This window comes from Anoplophora glabripennis, unplaced genomic scaffold (genome assembly GCF_000390285.2).
Source record: "Anoplophora glabripennis isolate ALB-LARVAE unplaced genomic scaffold, Agla_2.0 scaffold1776, whole genome shotgun sequence".
NCBI lineage: Eukaryota > Metazoa > Arthropoda > Insecta > Coleoptera > Cerambycidae > Anoplophora > Anoplophora glabripennis.
In genome coordinates this window covers 7926-28209 of record NW_019417855.1, presented here as the reverse complement: position 1 = coordinate 28209, position 20284 = coordinate 7926, and the positions used below count along the sequence as shown (strand labels likewise).

Sequence of the window (20284 nt, the reverse complement as noted above, 5' to 3'; positions counted from 1 at the left end):
CCCATAAATTTATGGAAAACCGTTGCTGGAAGTTTGTTCTCCGAACAACATGTGGGTTCTCTTCTTCCCAATAATGAGAATTATGAAAATTTAATTTTCCATTTCGGGTAAAAGTAGCTTCGTCACACCACAAAATTTTGGAAGCTTGCTCGTTGTCCAGCGACAAAATCCAGCGACAAAATTGCATACGTGGCGCAAAATCTTCTGGTATCAAGCCATGTACACGTCGATAGTGATAGGCATGTAGACCTTGTCGCTTTAATATTCTTCCAACCTGAAATGTTAGTAGCACATCTAATCAATTCTGTTAAGGAAATCTTTAAGATATGTAGTACCGTTGGCCGAGGAACATTTATTTACCTTGAAATGTTCCGTTCATTTTTTTAAATATTATCTTTAATGCTTGTACAGTCCCTTAAGTTTTCATTAAATTGTATGCGTGAGAGTATTTTATATAGGAATATGTCAATGTCTAGTCATATGTGTGTATATGTATTTGTGTGAGAGGGTTTTTGAATGCACAATTATACAAGATTTAATACACACCGTCTCAATATTATTTTGTGGTTTTAATAACCTTCAATGAACTCGGAACTCCCATGCATTTTTTCATAGAATTCCCAAGAGTTGCCAAAGATTTTCCAAGAGTTCGCAGTTCATAACTGAAGCGGATTTCTAAAGAAAGAATGTAAATAAAGCGAAAGAGAAGACACGCTGAATGAATTTTTGCCGTTTTTGGCCACTAAAAATTGCCGTAGAGCCTAAAGATGGGCATTTTGAGCTTCGACCCCATTGACACTTTTGATCAGGGGTACAAAACGAACAATTTCCCAAATTTTTAGCAAATTTCACCGGAAGACCGTTTTCCATATAAAATGTGCGGGGTCCTTTTGGCGGACGATTCACGAGCGTTCCGCCAAAAGCATGGAGATCGAAGGAAAGCGATCGAACGTCTACTTCCGACGTTTGCAGTTCTTCAAGTGGGAGTCCATAGCGCGATTGAAGCGATATAGAGCGAATTGTAACAAACGATATTCTATGGTAAATGTCTTGTATATGTTAATAAGAATACTTGTCTGTTAATTCTATTCAATAAACCTTTTAACATATCTTCCACGGTTTGATTGAAAAAACCCTCAAGAACTTTTAGAGCTCACAGCTCACAGGCTCGCTTCACGAGGCTCCCGTCAAGGCTGCCATTCCTTGACGCGGCCATTTGTAGTGCTTAGCAACCACTACTCGCATCACGAGACATACCACCCGAGGTAGCCTAACCTGAGATGAAGACCTTGTTCGATAGCCCCCTGCATCGAAACAGCGATAAATTCTCCAGGCTCTTTTTAGAGACCTGCGATACCGTCCGAAACTGACCACCTCCGACGAAGATCCTCTCCGATAGCCTCCTGCATCGCACAGAGATACACCAGGCTCCTGCAGAGACCTGCGTACCGCCCGAGGTAGCCCAACCTGAGGCGAAGATCCTGTTCGATAGCCCCCTGCATCGAAACAGCGATACATTCCAGGCTCCTTTAGAGACCTGCGTACCGTCCGAGGCTGAGAACCTCCGATGAAGACCCTGACTCCGATTGTGCCGGCTCCACGAGTCCTATCATTCAGACTCTATCGAGATCTGCAAATCCGAGGCAATTTTCCTCGTCAAACCTCTAGGCGGTCACTTGTCGAGGCAACCTTCCTCGTCATACCCCTACGAGGCATTTTCTTTGCGACCTTCGGGTTCAAAGCAATAGTACGCACGTCATTGCGGCGGCGTACTCAAAATTTAGCAGAAGTTGTCCTTGCTTCTCAGGGCTCGAGAGACCCACATTTAAAGTAGAGTCAGTGTTTCTACAAGACTTCTACAAGACTTTCGGAGCAAAAGAGCTTGCTCCGACATTGTCGTACGGGGTAAGATGTATCCCTGCGACGCGACATCCAGTGCTACGAGGATTGGTGCCCTCGAAGGTACAACAAACAAATTAGATCGTGATTATTTGATCAAGACTGAGCTGGACAAGACCTCGTTCCCCCCAAACGCTATCTCGGTGCTCCGTGGAGAGTCTGAGGAGCCCTAGGTGGTAGCTCGTAGTAGTACGCGGCATGGCGACGCCACAGTGCCTTACAGGCTGAGGTCCGCGACTACACGAGTTACAGATACCACCTCGAGTATCCCTCAAGACGTGCCCATGGAGACGAGTAGTAGTACGCAAGAGTTACCACGAAGTGGGTTACCCACAGATACTCGGAACGATGTCGGCCTACCTCCGATATCGGGTGTCCCGGAACGCGGAACCGTTAGCACCGGCGAAACAGTACACACAGCATTTCTACGAAATGGTACCCAGCGGGAGCAATGCGCATCTCGTTCGGGTGCCATAACATGCGAAAACCCCTTAGCCGACTATGTCGTAGGTGACGTAGCCGGCTCTTTCCATCTAAGCAATTCTGGTACATCGCCCGTCCACTCTCATGATTTCCCCCGAACATTCGATCACCGCCTAAGTGGTCCCTATTTAGAAAGTCTAACCCGACACGGCGCTCGACCACCGTCATCGAGTACTCCCCCACGAGCTCGTGTCCTAGACACCACACCTGTAGGCCATATCCACCACAGACCACAGTCGTTTGAGAACCTATTGCGACCTGGCGTTCAAAGTGAGACTCAATTTGAACTCCTTTGTCTCCACCGAGGACCCAGGTTGAGGAAACCCTCCAAACGATCATAATCCACGACATGGTGCTCGACGTGGGGCTCGAAGCTCTGCTTCGACGTCTTCGCGACGAGCCCAGGTTGCTGAATCACCCCCCAATTCTCAACAATTAGGCGATTCAGGTCAAAGAATGCGACATGGCGCCCAACGTGGGGCTCGATTAGATATTTCGACGTCTTCGTTGCCACCCCATGTCGTTCAACCACTACACAATGGTCAAAGAACACGATATTTCAAATAAGTTGTGAATAAAATTACATTTGTTTCTTTCCATCAACAGATTATGTTTTCGGACGAATCCACTTTTTCTACAAATGGCATTGTTGCTTCACAACATTGGAGTACCGAGAATCCTCATTTTAGAATACATTACACTTAACTAAAAATTAACCAGTATTGAATGATAGTGGAGTTTGACTTACCCTTTTTCACTTCCCTTGGTTGCTTGTAAATTTTGTAGCACTTTGCACCGTAAATCACGAACCAGAGTTGTGAATCTATTCGCGGATATTTTTCGAGTGTTTCTGTAGGCGATAAACCCCCAGGTTTCACCCGATTCCGTGATTATCACGCAAAATTGTATGTACATTTATTACGGCCTTACGGGTTTAGAAAGAAAATTGAATATCGAAAAATTTAAATTTAGAGAAAAAAATAGAATGTTCTATGAAAAATACTATACAAAAGTTTCTAAATAATTAAATTAATGTGATGTTTATTTTAAATATTAAAAAATAATTGTTCGAAAATAGCTGATTATTCGAATAAAATAGAAGGCACTTTTTTTCTTGGAAATAGTGTGAGAACTTAAATGTACTCAATCCGTTTTCAAATATCTAGTAGCGTCGAAACTCTGGGATATTTATATTGACAATGGCTCCTAGTATATCTGTCACTGGTTGACGGATTTGTGTAATGGTTTAGTGAATTTTGCCTTTAATTATGTAAGTTATTAGTCCAAGTTTCATCAATTTGGGTCAACAATCATAAACAAAAAATTCTGCTTCCCCTTATCATTTTCACCTTTTTAGCTACTGATATTGCAATAAACATTGTTGAAGGAACCTGTAAAAATTAGAATAGACGAGCAAAAAGATTACACCAAAAACAAGAATTTGAGAAATAAAAAGTGAAAGATGTGATTCTGTACCTGTGTGAAATTAGCAGCCAAATTTGGCAGCCGAAATTCCGAAAATGCCCGAACGTTCATGGACGTACGTGAATAATCAAATTTACGTGTAAATATAAAAATTAGCATGCACAACACTATGAAGACCATGAGGCGTTATTAATCTCTTTTAGATATGATAAATAAATTAAATAAATATTAAAATGTGTTATATTTGCACAATTTAAAGACACATCAGTAATGGAAGGTAACGTATTAAGAACTATTTTTCAAATACTCGGCGATAATTTAAAGGTCAAGCAGGTGGCTTCATATTTTGAGGCAAGGTGTGGTACATACATCAAGCACTTGCTCCCCAATGAAATTCATCCCCTTAGCTTGGGGATTACACCTCCAAAATAATTAAAAACCGGATTTTCCAAAAATTCAGAGATAAATTAAAGGCCAAGCTGGTAGTGTGCCAGCTTCATATTTTGAGGCAAGCTGTAATACATCAAGCACTAGCTCTCCTGTGAAAATCATCCCCTTGGAGTGGGGATTACACCCCGAAAAAAATTAAAAACCGGATTTTTCAAAAATTCAGCGATAATTTAAAGGCGAAGCAGGTAGTGTGCCAGCTTCATATTTTGGGGCAAGGTATGGTACATCAAGCACTAGCTCTCCTGTGAAAATCATCCCCTTGGAGTGGAGATTACAATTTTTCAAAAATTCAGCGATAATTTAAAGATGAAGCAGGTCGTGTGCCAGCTTCATATTTTGGGGCAAGGTGTGGTACATCAAGCACTAGCTCCCCAGTGAAAATCGTCGCCTTGGCTTGGGGATTACACCTCGAAAAAAAAAACCGGATTTTACAAAAATTCTGCGATAATTTAAAGGCCAAGCAGGTCATGTGCCAGCTTCATATCTTGGGGCAAGGTGTGGTACATCAAGCACTAGCTCTCCTGTGAAAATCATCCCCTTGGCTTGGGGACTACACCTCGAAAAAAATAAAAGACCGGATTTTTCAAATATTCAGCGATAATTTAAAGGCGAAGCAGGTCGTGTGCCAGCTTTATATTTTGGGTCAAGGTGTCATACATCAAGCACTACCTCTCCTGTGAAAATCATCTCCTTGTAGTGGGGATTACACCTCGAAAAAAATAAAAAACCGGATTTTTCAAAAATTCGGCCCTAATTTAAAGGCGAAGCAGGTCGTGTGCCAGCCTCATATTTTGGGGCAAGGTGTGGTACATCAAGCACTAACTCCCCAGTGAAAATCATCCTCTTGGCTTAGGGATTACACCTCGAAATAACCTCGTAATTTCAAATTTACATTTCTCAATTTAAGATGGTAAGGGTGTACAGATCAAAGAAGTTTTTTCAGTTAATGTTGAGAAACTAAAATATTTATATTTAATTCATATGTTATCTGAAATTATCCTTCCGAATAACAATATTTCCACTGAAGAGAAAAAATGGACAACCTTTAAAGATATCACATTACACACACTTTGCCTCAAAATATGAAGTTGGCACACGACCTGCTTCGCCTTTAACCAAGAATAAAGTGTACAAAATATTATATTTAAGTTTTGAAATAATTCAACGAGACTTTCTTAACGAGAAAATACAAAATTTTCTCTAAGTAGTATTAGTGATTTGTTGAAATGATTTGTTAATGAAATTTCAGCAATTTTTTATTGCAGTTGGTACGTCGTTAATTTTGTCTGCATAAGTCGCACATGTTGTTCATTATTTTCGAATGTAGGCTAACGCCCTTTTCAATTTCACTTTTGGTCAGTAGACATCTGGTATGTAATTTTCTGTTACATAAATGACATTGAAAGTATTTGTCAGTTCCATTTACGTCCTTTGAACAGAATAGACACTTTTCCTTCATGCAACAACTATTTCAAGTCGATATCTGTGTTTAGATGCTGACCCTCAGCGATCTTAGAAAAGAAATATATAATTAACGCGCCACAATTAAATGAATCCTTGCCTCAAAATATGAAGGTGGCACGCTACCTGCTTCGCCTTTAAATTATCGCTAAATTTTTGAAAAATCCGGCTTTAAATTTTTTTTCGAGGTATAATCCCCAAGCCAAGGGGATGATTTTCACAGGGGAGCTAAGTGCTTGATGTACGACACTTTGCCTCAAAATATGAAGCTGGCACACTACCTACTTGGCCCTTAAATTTATCGCTGAATTTTTTAAAAATCCGGTTTTTAATTTTTTTCGGGGTGTAATCCCCACTCCAAGGGGATGATTTTCACAGGAGCTAGTGCTTGATGTACCACACCTTACCCCAAAATATGAAGCTGGCACACTACCTGCTTCGCCTTTAAATTATCGCTGAATTTTTGAAAAATCCGGTTTTTAATTTTTTTCGGGGTGTAATCCCCACTCCAAGGGGATGATTTTCACAGGAGAGCTAGTGCTTGATGTATTACAGCTTGCCTCAAAATATGAAGCTGGCACACTACCAGCTTGGCCTTTAATTTATCTCTGAATTTTTGAAAAATCTGGTTTTTAATTATTTTCGAGGTGTAATCCCCGAGCCAAGGGGATGATTTTCATTGGGGAGCAAGTGCTTGATGTACCACACCTTGCCTAAAAATATGAAGGTGGCTCACCACCTGCTTGACCTTTAAATTATCGCCGAATATTTGAAAAATAGTTCTTAATACGTTACACCTTCCATTACTGCTGTGTCTTTAAATTGTGCAAATATAACACATTTTAATATTTATTTAATTTATTTATCATATTATCTAAAAGAGATTAATAACGCCTCATGGTCTTCATAGTGTTGTGCATGCTAATTTTTATATTTACACGTAAATTTGACTTATTCACGTACGTCCATGAACGTTCGGGCATTTTCGGAATTTCGGCTGCCAAATTTGGCTGCTAATTTCACACAGGTTATGTGAACTTGGATCCTTGTAGCTACAAACACTAAAAGATAAAGTTTAGATTTATACACGATTTTCGAAACTTTAGCAACTTTTTGAAGTGCGCGATATGCAGTGATGTGTATTTTGTATTTGTCTGTTTTTTTCACTGCAATTTTTGGTTAGTCAAAACTATTTTAATAAAAATAATCCTATCCTAACTGATGCTTTTCGCACTAGGGTTTATTTCACTTGTTTATTTTTCCACAGGTGGCAGTATACCCAATAAACATAAAAAAAACAAAAATTATGCCACAAATAAATAACCTCGCACAATAAACCTTGGCTAGTATAAAAATAACATATTAAAAAAAATGGATGGGTGCCCCGGACTTGATACAAAAAAGTCGAGTATAAATAGACGAGTGCAAAATAATATCAGTTCATATAATTTTTTTTCATACGGGCCTTCGTTAATAAGTTACGGGCCTCAAAGGTGAAAATTAAAAAGTTAGTTTTATTTAGTATCTAAACTCTAAACTACTAACTTCAGCATGATGCAAATTTGGTGATCGATAACAAATGCCTACAGCATGTTTTTGATATAAGTGAAACTACATTATAATCCAATTAAATCGCAAATTTTGGTCAACGCCTGAATTTTTTATATAAATTAGTTTGAGGTATATAATAACAATAAATGACAGTAATTTTTTTTTCAACCCCCGGCCAGGGGCGAAAAAAGATAAAATTAAGGGATTTTTCAAGATAACTCAAAACGGGTAAAAGCTAGAAAAAAAAGTTTCTTATAAAAGTTTTAGAGCATAAAATTCTACATAAAAATGTTCTATTGACTTTTTCTCATACTACTAAAATTAACAGTTAGGGAGACTAGAAGTTAAAGTTCCAGAAATTTAAAAAATCAAACAGAAAAGTGAGTGAATTTTATATATATATATATATTTTTTTCAATTTACTCAAAAAAATGTAAACTATCTTTTCAGAGAAATAGATATATTTTTTAATTTTTAATAAAAAAGTTATAACAATTTCATTTTTCTGCATGTTATGATTTTTTAAATTTCTGAATTCATCCCATAATTTCTAGTCTCCCTAACTCTGTTAATATTAATAGTACAAGAAAAAGTTAATAGACCATTTTTATGTACCGAGAGATCCAGAATAATTGAAGTGTTTGGGGAACAAACCTGTTTCTAACAACATCTTTAGCATATAAAAATCTGTAGTATTGACAGACAGGCACAGGCTGCGATCTCCAAACACTTCTATCATTCTGGATCTCTCTGTAGAATTTTATGCTCTACAACTTTTATAAGAAATGTTTTTTCTAGCTCTTACCCCTTTTGAATTATCTGGAAAAACCTCTTTATTTTATCTTTTTCCATCAATGGCCGGAGGTTGAAAAAATAATTACTGTCACTTATTGTTATTATACAGGGTGTCTCACGGTGACGGCCCATTAGAATTATTTAAGACTACTTTGCGTTTTACGAAAAAAATATAGACAAAATGTTTCTAAATTTAATGGTTTTCTGGTGGACTGATAATTTTTAAGAAATTTAAATGTCCGACCAAATTTGTTTGGCTCCAAAGACAAGGGGGCCCACGAAAAATTGTTTTAGAATTATTTCAGACTACTTTGCGTTTTACGAAAAAAATATACACAAAAAGTTTCTAAATTTAATGGCTTTCTGGTGGACTGATAATTTTTAAGAAATTTAAATGTCCGACCAAATTTTTTTGGCTCCAAGGACAAGGGGGCCCACGAAAAATTAATGGGGTTCCCCGCCAAAAAACGTAGCACCATCAGATTTCACATGTCATAAAACCCCTGTGTACCAAATTTAGTGATTCCCGTACAACAGGGTTCTGATATAAAAAAAAGATTATTCTTAGGAGTGGACTTCTGGGAGCTGTAACTCCGAAAGAGGGGGCCACTTGGCAAAAATAAAAAACACTTGTCCCCTAAATTTGTCTTAAGAATCTGTGACCAAATTTTGTTGCATGAATTTTGGTATTGGTTTGAAGTTTGATTTAAAAAGTGTATATACAGGGTGTTATTTAAGTACGTGGCCAAACTTCAAGGGGTAATTCTTTGAGTGATTCTAAGACGAAAAGTTTATATAAATATAGATCTGGCTATGTAATTTTTTTAAAAAATTGTTTTTTCGGAAAAATATTAATAATCCGTTAGCCTATTTTGTTGAAATTTGGAAGTGTTATTTATGGTAGAAAGGGGCTAATTTAGCCCAAACTAGATTAAAATTAATAAGTCCAGTCCAGTTGTTCCAGACATTTTATTTAATTTATTACATAATTCCAGAGACAAAAATGTTCATTGGTCAGCATAAAATGCACATTGAACTCAAAGTATATTGAATACAAAAATAAAGTAGGGAACAGAGCGTGAAATTTAAGTGTTCACAGATATTTGTTCACAGATATTCAAGGGTTAAAAGGAATAAAAGTAATGACTTGTGAATTATTGTAATTAAAAGTGGTTCATCTTGAGGAAATATTAAATCATACTGTTTGAATCGAAGTTTTACGAATTTAATACAACAGTACACTTAGTAGCAAACCCTCGTGCAAGCTCTCAGTTTGAACTATATACAGGCTGTTACAAATTCGCTTCTCAGTACAGGGATCTCAGAAATGGTAAGAGATACGAAGTAACTTAAATGCGAGCAAAGTTGTGTAATAAGGGGACCAACATTATGCCTCTAAAAAAACAAGGCTAAATTAATTAGTTTTCGAATATGCATTTGAAAAAACAGAAATTTTGGAAATCCCTTTTTCTCTAATTTCAGCCTTGTTTGAGGTGATATTGAAAAAAGAAGAACACTTTTGCACTCTATCGAATGGCGTAATAATTTTTTTTATGTAATGTTTCGTCTCTGCAGTATCACCATCATCATTTGTATAAATACGATCCTGGGAATTTTATTACATTTTTTGCAAGCCTTCATGATCCCCAATACTGTGCTGCCTCAGCTCGAACTAGATTCAAACGTTTTGTCTCAAAAAATTCATCATCAATGTATTTCTTCCAAATTTATCTAATTTTTTATTTAGATTTCTATGTCCATTCTATTTAATAATGTTTTATTGTAACTTGTGATGGTAATACTCTAACGACACTTAGAGTGTAAAAAAAATTAAATAAATTTGGAACGAATACATTGAAGATGATTTTCTAGAGACAAAACGTCTGGATCTGGTTCGGGCTGAGGCAGTACAGTATTGGGGGGCATGAAGACTTGCAAAAAATGTAATAAAATATACGGCCATATTTAAAAAAATTAAGTTGATGAAGGTCCTGGAAAAACAAAACTTTACATATAAAAATTGATTATACCATTCGACAGAGGGCTGCCTTGATTTTTCAGAAGCATAATGTTGGTCGCCTGATTACGCAACTACGCCCTCATTTAAGCTAGTTCATATCTCTTACCGTTTCCAAGATCCTTGTAATGAGAAGTAAATTTGTAACAGCCTTTATATAGAATTGCCCTGGTTTACATTGTTTATGTTTCCTAGTGCATTAGGGACCCACATTTTAAATTTAACAAATAATACTCAAACACAACAAAAATATAAACAAATAGGCAAAGAAACACTAAATGCACATAAAAATATGGAACAACGCCCACGTCGGCCTTTATAAAAAAACTAATCTAGAAAGCGCAAGCAAGTAAATTTATTTAAATCGCAATACTACATTACAATATCACAAGATTAAACTTTCGTTTCACAACTGAGCAACTAATCTCTCTTTGAGTAAATCGTTTGAGGACGCACAAACATAGGTACATGGAGAACCTGATATATCTACACATTCATACTAAAATTATTAAACGGTATACTTCAAATTTTCCTACCCATCGATACTTTTCCACTCTTATTTCAAGTTCATACAAGAGTGACAATTTCATCTTTCGATTCAATTGTAAAATAAAGATAATAATACACATGGATTTTTGCATTTCGATTAACTTATTTCCATTTGCGCTAAACTAATAACAAACTATATGTTATTGGCCAAGTCAAAAACTGACCATTATTAGGCATGCTTGACCATTTATCGAAACACCCAAACCTGAAGTATTAAGTCCAAAAAAACTTTACTATTAACTGAATTTCGCCAGATTGCGGCGAGATTCTCGTTAATCCAATCATGCGTATAACTAACTCATACTAGCAAATAACAGTTAGCAATAAAAATATCTTCACGCGGACCAGGAACCAACTGAGGCGTTTAATTATTTTTTTTATGTGAATATTCATTTTCATTATAAGATACAGAATTTCCGCTATGTCTTTAGAAATATACTCCTCCAATTTCCTTCGCTCACAAATTCTTCTGAAGCGACTTTTCAAGGCCACCGGTTAATGTTTTTAAATGTGTCTGGATACATAGAAATGATAAATTTTGTCCCCTATGACACTTTTTGAGTGACGTGCCAAAAATTGGCACATCACTCTGTCGGTGGCCTTACAGTGCAAAAATCGTACACTAGTCACTCCGACTTTCGGAAGACGTGAGGAAGGAACAGGAAATGGAGGAGATTCGTAGTGAGGTGTTGGAGGGGGGAAGAGAAGAAAGAGTAGGAGGAGGAAGATGATATAGAGATGGACGTAATTTGAGATAATATGGATATCCTGGAAGAATGAGATGGGGAATCGGGAGGAGCGGAGCGAGTTGGTTGATATGAAGGACAGGAAAAAAGAACATTTAAACTTAGAACGAAGAGGGATGGAAATTTGTGATTTAGTAGGGACAGAATGCATAGGTAGAAAAGATGATGTGGAAGGACCAGAAAATGTTAAATTTAATTTTTTAATAAGAGAAACAGAACTTAGAGGAGCAGAGTCACAGGATTCGACAGGAGCTGATGATGATACAGAAGATTCGAGGTTAGGAGATGTTTGGGACGGAATAGAAGGCAATGTAAGGGATTGAACGATGGAAACGGAAAAATGGGAAGGGGCAGGCTTAATGGGAGGATTTAGGAGGCAGTTCAGATTGACATAGAGAGGAAAAGTATGGGCACAATTTTTTTGTTACGGCAGAGCGGGATTATTTCAGTACCGCTCGCATTTTTGCAGTAATTTTCGGATATATAGGCCGTGGTGGGGGGTTATTGGGACAGGGAGAAATATCATTTTTATCCAAAATTTCACTAGCGGCTATAATAAGTTACTGGAGAGGTGTAACAGAAACAGAAGGAACAATGAGTAGGTGGAGCTTGAGTCGAGATTCGGAAGATGTGACAATGGTGGCGCCGTTACGTGCAAGAACAGAAAAGCCGGAAAAACCAGGAATAGAAGAAGAAGAAGACGAAGGAGGAATTGAAGAATACCAGTGGTATGTACTGGATTTGGAAGACAGATGCACCAGTTTCTCAATGCAAGAGGAAGATGAAATAGAATATTTTTTGAAGGTAAAGATTTAAAAGATAAAGAAAGACAGAACAGAACAGAGAATCCGAGGCGAGTACGCACGAAATAAGATGGCGAAAGTTGGAAATATAAACATCAAGACGACACCGTCGAACTGTTCGACGGTTCGACTAGAAAAAGCGGAAAGTATATACTTCACAGACTTGATCATGTTTTCGACAGTGGCTTTGCGGCAATGCAAAGCCTTGCCGTTCAAAGCAAACGCCGTCAAAAACACGTTCAAGGCTGTGACAAGAGAATGATCAGAGCTTCGCAAAGAGTGAAAAGGACGTATAAGATTACAGAGAAGAAAGGAGTCTTTAGCATGCATATATAAAAAGAGAAGGATCTGAAGATATTTAGAGAACATATGGTTGCGGAAGGATGAAGGATTTCATAAGAGTATCTAGATTTTATAGGTAGAAAATAAGCGAGGCAAGTCAAAATTAGAAGATGTTTGAAACAATTGAACTACAGGATTAGAAGATTGAGAAGAAGGGGAAGAGTAAACTGTTGAGGGAAGAATACGTGTAAATAGAAACGACTTTACATGCCCATAATTTAACTTCTGGAGATTTTGGGCGACCTCTACAAAAAAGTTTATGCACGTCTCGTAATGGTAGATGGCATAATCTCTTTTGTAGTTCTGTAAAACGTCCTTCCTCTCCCACGTTTTCAAATTGTCAACAATGGGATCAGCGTAACGTTTCACGTGGGCGACCCAGTCCTCCCCAGAAATGAAAAAAAGGGACTGTCAAAAAGTGTGAAAAAGGTTTTCAATAGTTAGAAAAGAAGTTCCCCCTCCGCCTGTTCGATATTATCACATGTTAAGACTACCTCCAGACGAAGAGGGACTGAAGTAAGACGTTCTAAGTTGGGGAACGCAACAAGTCATCTAAACAAACATTTGTTTAAATGATCTTTCAGCAGGTGGTTACCTACCTTGTCCAGATCGGACTCGCCACGCACCCCATATAGATAAAATAGAAATGCTGAGTACTCGGCGTATGGCTTCAAAATATGTATATTCCGATTGTACCCTTGTACATATTTGTTGGCATACGGCCGGGTCTCGTGAAGTAAAAAAGATGGAGTTATTAATAAAGCAAGGTGTAAAAAAGTTGGCATTTCAAAAGAAGTGCAATTTGCTAGTTCTATAGAGAAGAACAGCGCCACCTGTAGGAGAACGGGGTAATAATACATCGGAAATGGATCTGTATCTTAGCATCACAGGATGATGATCTCGAAACATTTGAAAGATTAAACGCCTCAGCTTTAGGCACCAATAAGCCATGGTTTGCGATTATGAAAAACGTATTACAGTCGTACCTAATCGCGAACTCTTCATTTTATTGCTCAACAAATTAGCAAATGTGAGCGTCACTGCGAAAAATTGATACTGAAAATTTACTTGGTATAATTATATTCTTGTTTTACCGAAAAATCATTGTACACTCTTGTACCACACGAGGTAGGCAATTCATTTGCAGTTCAATAGACCAATTTCTCAATGACCCTTTTGCGCTAACAATCCTCATCGGTGGAGGTACTACTGGGGTTTATTTTCAAACACAGAAAAATTTGTTGTTCGTCGAAACCTCCAATAATACCTCCACTACGCTTGAATTTCTGTTTTTTTTTAACAATTCTATAAATTTTGTATTTTTGGTTATCCGGGATGGTACTGTGGCATTGGAGATTTTGAATACGTGTGGGCCACAAGTAAAAGAGATGCCATTAGCAGACCGTCCACATCCTATCGTGGCACCAATGACGTGGTAAGGGGTGCCGCCGAAAACCTTGCGTCCATTATGAAATCTATTAAAATATACAAATATTTATTTGCTACATTTATATTTATATATTAACTATTATAAAAAAAGGTAGATATCAATATTACAAGAATTCGAGCACATTTTACCATTCACGCAATTTATTAAAGTTCAACATCGTTATTCGCCAGAAATGGTGGATTCTACATACTACTATTTATGTTTGTTGGAGATGTTTTGAATAATGTAAGTATTTATAACACAGAAACAATGAACGGCCTTATACAGGGTGGGGCAGTATAACGAGCGATTTTAAAAAGGCTGTAAAAAAGAAATTAAATTTTTAAAAATAAATTTATTATTTTGTTGAACATAAAAAAGCATTAATGATTTTATGTTTAAAAAATAACATCGGGAAGATGACGTCCATTCAGGCGTAACACATTCGTCTAATCGTGATCTGAAATTATTCATTACATTCCGCAGCATTGCCAGGGGAATTTGGTCCACTTCCTATCAAATCCGTTCCTTCAAGTCTTGAATTGTTTATGGTGGGTTATCTTGAAACACTTTACTCTTCAAGTAACCCCACAAGAAAAAGTCACACGTCGTTGGGTCCGGTGAACAGGGAGGCCACGTGAGGTCCCCCATTCGATAAATCACAAGAGAAAACCCATTAACAATATTCATTCTTACTTTCACTGTATTGCAGGTTCCTCCGTCCTGTTGGAAAAATGTTTCCTCGTTAATTTCGTAGCGTACTAGCTGTGGTGCAAAAAAGTTTTCCAACATGGCGGCATATCTTTGTGACGTTACTGTCACAGCATTGCCACAGGAATCTTATAAAAAGTAGGGTCCTATAATACCTGATGAAGGCATAGCGCCCCATACAGTAACTTTTGTGTAGTGAAGGGGTCCCTGACGCATTTGTCTAGGATAAAAACTTTTCACAGAATGGTTGTCGACTAACATAATCGGTTTCTTTGAGCGTCTGTACGATTTGAATTTTGTATGGATGGAGATGTAGCTCCTTATGTGCCGGCTAGCTGAACGACGCAGGCTTCGTTCAATAGCAATTCTTATGCGCTCGATATTCTCGGGAGTGCGAACTAATTTTAGCCTTCTAGGCTTCTTTCTTGTCGTTGACGACATCTCCCCAAAGCTCCTAACCCACTTTTTAATGACACAGGTAGACAGCACCGGTCAATTGCGATTGATGTTGAAATGGTTGAAATGCACATACATAAGAATTACCATTTTGATAAAACGCCTTCACAGCGTACAGGCTGCCGAGGGGTCCACTCCATTGTTAATAAATACTAATATGCAGAAAACGTGGCCTATAGCGTCTCTACCACCTCCTAACGGTACGGCTCGATTCCTGGGTTTTTTAAAATCGCTGTTATTCTGCCCCTCCCTTTATTTCTACATTTTTCTACCATTGAAATCATCTTTTCAGGTTAACATCTCTGGAAATGTGAGAAGACTTTCCGCAAGCCAATTTTTTTACAAATAGTACCTTGAAGGTAGGTTATATTCTACTAATCATCAAAGGGTCGTTTTTCCAGAAAGTGGTATTAGACATTTTTTTATCAAAAAGATAATATTACCAGGCATCAAAGTACCCATATACCAAATTTGATTTGATATCTTCCATAATTGGAAGATATTCTTAGGTTATAACACTAGTTTACCAATTATACTGAATGAATGAAGTCATTTTAAACGATGTTTTAAACAATGATTGAAATAATACAGGTAGGCTATAATGAAAAATGAAGGCTTTATTGTTGACATTTTTGACGTTTAACTGTTACTGATAAACTAGTTATTGTTATAAAGTAAGAAAGTTAATGTGTTTTGCGGAATTTCAAGGCACAGTGTAATAAGTCCCATATTTCTCTACAATAACTTAAATGGGTAAATATTTCTTCAGTTTATGAATAATAAATTATGGGATATTATACAGGATATTCCTTTTTTGGATAGAAGAAATATTTATTTACAGTTGGATGGAGCTCCAATCCACAACGCTGTCGCAGTCAGTAATTGGCTTAATCGCCAGTTTCAGTATAAGTGGATTAAGAGGAGTCCAGTAGTACAATGACCACCAAGATCCTTTGATTTGTTCTCTATGGACTTTTACTTTTGGGGTTTTATAAAACAGAAAGTTTATAAAAACAAACCAAAGAATTTGGATAACCTAATGAAACGCATAAGACAACCTTATGTAGAGATTACTTCACGCAAGCTATGTAAAGTATAAATTTAAGAAGACGATTGGAAAAATGTGTTTGACTGGAAGGAGGTTTTGTGGAAATAACTAAAATTTAATTTAGATTGTTTTGCAATTTTCTGTTTAACAACTTAGTTTTTAATCAATACATTAATATTTTTATTGTGGCCGTATCTGTATTTTTTCTTTGTCCAATTGGTACTTGTTTTCTCTTTCATGGCAATCTTGCTTATTATAATTTTTAGTTGTCTGATTTTTCGAAGTTTGGCTTCCCACAAAAAAACACTCAATAGATATTTGTCGATCAAATTTGGTACAAATATGGGTATTTTGATGGGTGCTGAATAGCCTAGTAATACTATATTTTTAATAAAAATTTGACTTTCTGGAAAAACAACCCTTTTAAAAAATCGTAGTAGGCCAGGCTTTTGTCGTATCAATAAAATGATTAGTAGAATATAACCTCTCTTCAAGGTATTATTTGTAAAAAAATTGGCTTGCGGAAAGTCCACAGCCTTCTCACATTTCCAGAGGCGTTAATCTGAAAACCGGGACACACTGTATATACGTTATTTAATCTGATGCAATTATATTCAAATTCAATAACTTAACTCATGCAAGTCAGTAGCCTCGTTCATTCTACACCAAACATTCCAATTAAATAAAAAATAAATCATTTCTCTGAAGCACACACATATGTATACAGTCAGGTGATTCAGTCATAATGGCATTAATTTTAACCATGTATTCGGAAGGCTTAAGATAAAAAACATTTTAAAAGATAGGCAAATTACGGCTTAACTTCCGCTAATTTGACATCCTACATCGCATTACATTTTCTGACCACAGAGCGTTCGAACATTGAAGCGAAACAGCTGATTTCCCAAGTCGGTTGAATTTTGCAATTGGCTTCAAAATCAAAGTGCAGCGAATTCCATCTTTATTAACAAAGTGCCATTGATGGATGAATGTTGTTTTAGCCGTACTGGTATTTTAGATAGGTACCATCCTACTCTTTGAAAAGCAATAAGTCACTAGATATACGTACTACAAACTGTATAATTAATTGAACATAATACTAAAAACAATTAGGAAATAATTATTATCCTTATACCTACATTTGTTTTTATTAATAAATATTATTTAAAATCTAAAAAAACATCTTATTCATTCATGTGTCTATGTAAAATGATCTGTTGTCGTTCACTATGTATTAAAAATGAAGTAAAAACTAGGTTAGTGACCGAATAATACGGTAGGTCAAGATTCACTCTCGATAAACCTTTATGGGTCAACAGGCACATATGGCCTGAAAAGGGGTTTAAATAATGATTTGAAAATAATTTTTTTCAGCATAAATGGGCATTTTAAAGTTTTTTTATTCATATTCTACTCATTTTTCCATATCTTTCCTTAAAATTAATTATATTATAACTGAATCATTCTGTATATGAATAATTGGTATCAGCCTTCAAAGTCTCTAGATTCCCTTCCATGGTATAAGAAAAATCAATCCTTCTTGTTGAATTAATTAAATTCTCCAAACTGTCTAAAGCACCTTCACAATTATCTAATTCACAATTAAATTCTGGAGAGGATCGAGACAAGAAGTTGTTCACTAATAAATATGGAGATAAATGACTGCCTAAAAGGTGTACATGAAAGATTGATATTTTTTCCGCCATGGCTACAGATACATCTAAAAAAATTTTCAAGAGGGCCTTGGATAAAAATAGTTATTTTTGTATCTAGAACACGAAATGGTACTTTTGCATTCAAGAATGGGAGTTTAAGAACGCAAAATCATTTTGCATTTGAGATGCAAACAATATTTTTTCGAAAACTGCAATAAAATAACACAATAATTGTGTTATATACAACAATTTATACTTGAAATCGTTTGAACCGTGTTTGAATTGAATATAAACAACAATAAAAATTAGTTGTTTAAAAAACTAGTGTCAGAATTATATATTGTACTTCATATTCTAAAAGTTTTTAATTAAAAATGAGCTCGGAAAGTAAAGACGGGCATTTACCAAGGGAAGTATTGGCAGCGACACAAAGTGCTGTTTCACAATTAATCCCCAAAAAATCATCGAGACAGTACGAGATTGCCTACAACAAATTCAAAGTGGTGTAGTTCGATGAAAATTCAAAAAGTGTCCAAAGGAGTATTATTGGCACATTTCCAACATAAAATTAATTAAATTAAACCTTCGATGTTATGGTCAGTATATTCATGTTAAAAAGTACACCGAATGCCAAAAATAAAATGTAAATATCAGAAAATTTCCAAAACTAATACCATATTTGAAAAGCAAATCAGTTGGATACCATCAGAAAAAGATAACAATCGATGATATAGAAGTCAAAGATTCAATTATTATTATAAGAATTCACGATTCCAAAACTCATACTTGAGATGTTTTGTGATTTCAAGTCCAGACCAAATGAAGGTAGCAAATATTGTGCTTTACGTCCAGCAGTTATTACAAGTCGAACATTTTTGTGAAATATGTCAGAGAAAAATGTGTTAACCAAGTGGTTGGCATCAACAAAATAAGGAATGAGCCAAAAGAAATAGCAACTTATCTCAATCTGCCTCATTTGGAAACTTATACTTTAGACGTTCTTCCGCCACTTTGTTAGCCAATGCAGGGGCCGATATTACCATCATTAAACAACGTGGGGGGTGGCGTTCTAGTACGGTAGCAGAAACATATACAGGGTGTTTAATAATGATGTGCAAATATTTTAAGGTGTTTAGAAAGTAATTTTAGGGGTGGTACTTGATTTGAGCCCCCCCCGAGATAATATTTAAATCTCAAAATGGCCGAAAAAATTAGCTTTTATTTTTATTTTATTAAATTTTTATTTCATATTTGCTTAACTTTTCATATTGATAAAAAAGAATTTTTGCAAAAAGCATGTCAAAAATGACAATCCTTTTTGGTAACTGTTATACCAATTATGGGTACCTAATCGTCAAGGAAAAATAATTTATTTTTTTGCTTGTAAACCAATAAGTATATGAAAAAATGGGAAGAGTAGAAAAAGTTTCTAAATGAAATGTAGTATTAAAGGCTATTTTTCTTGTTGGAATTGGCTAACGTAGAAAAAAGTTCTGATAGAAATAAAACCAAGGAGTGCTAATTTCTTTCATTGAAAGACATAGATAAACCAGAAAAAAGACTACCAAAAAATACCATTCAACTAGTTGTTAACGTGTACCACAATTCAAATTTCTAAGTTTAACCGTTTTCGTGGAAAAAAATAAAAGTTAATTGCACATCATTATGAAACAACCTGTATAGGAGATTGAACACCCAGAACTAAAAGCTACGATAACTGACAGTACTGGATCTGGCATAAATTTAACTCACTGCAATATCGCCAATTTCAATTTACATGTAGTGCAAAATAAATTGTAATCATCCTGTTTATAATAATTACCGTTTTGTATTGAAATGTTATACTACTTAAAATGAATATTGTTTAATTAATAAAATCATAAATATGTTTCGAAAAAATGACAAATTATTTTGACATTTGTTTTACGTCCTAGAAAAAAAAGACTTACTATGTCAACTGAAAATGTAACAAAAATGTCGACTTTTTGACAGTTTTCAAAAAAATATATTTTTATACTATGTTTATGCCTTTATTCTTACCAAGTTTTTTCCTCTTAGAGTTAATCTTTAAATATTTAAACCCTTTTAATGTTTCTATCCAGTTTAATGTAGTAGGTCCATCAAATTCCTTTTTGCATTCGCATTTCATGCTCTTCAGCACTTCAATCGCCTCATCGAAAAAATCCAGATGTGGGCTAGAATCATGTATGGAACACCTACATTTCTTTGTAGACGATAATCTGTCTCCATTTACACTATCAAATAATGTGTCCCCAAATAAAAAGAAATGTGCAGTGTCGATAGCAGTAGTGGAAGTAAAATTTGACACTGGAAATAAACATTTTGAGTAAGCGCACTTTTGAAATTATTTAAAAAATATTTTTTACCTAATTTAGACAGATTGTACAGCTAAAGTAACCTTTATTTTGTTCATTTTTCTTTTGAGCTCCTTATATCTAAAATA

The 20284-nt window shown here is 35.9% G+C and overlaps 1 long non-coding RNA gene across 1 annotated transcript in view; it reads right to left on the bottom strand.

Annotated features, from left to right (window-relative positions):
* Positions 1 to 13661: 13661 nt before the first annotated feature.
* The window catches only part of LOC108915961, a 14299-nt gene continuing 7676 nt past the window's right edge, over positions 13662 to 20284 (bottom strand). Inside the window, exons 3-4 of the long non-coding RNA XR_002763249.1 lie at positions 19861 to 20148; positions 13662 to 13996 (exon numbers count right to left, since the gene is read on the bottom strand). This is a non-coding gene — a long non-coding RNA (uncharacterized LOC108915961). The remainder of the gene's footprint in view (positions 13997 to 19860; positions 20149 to 20284) is intronic.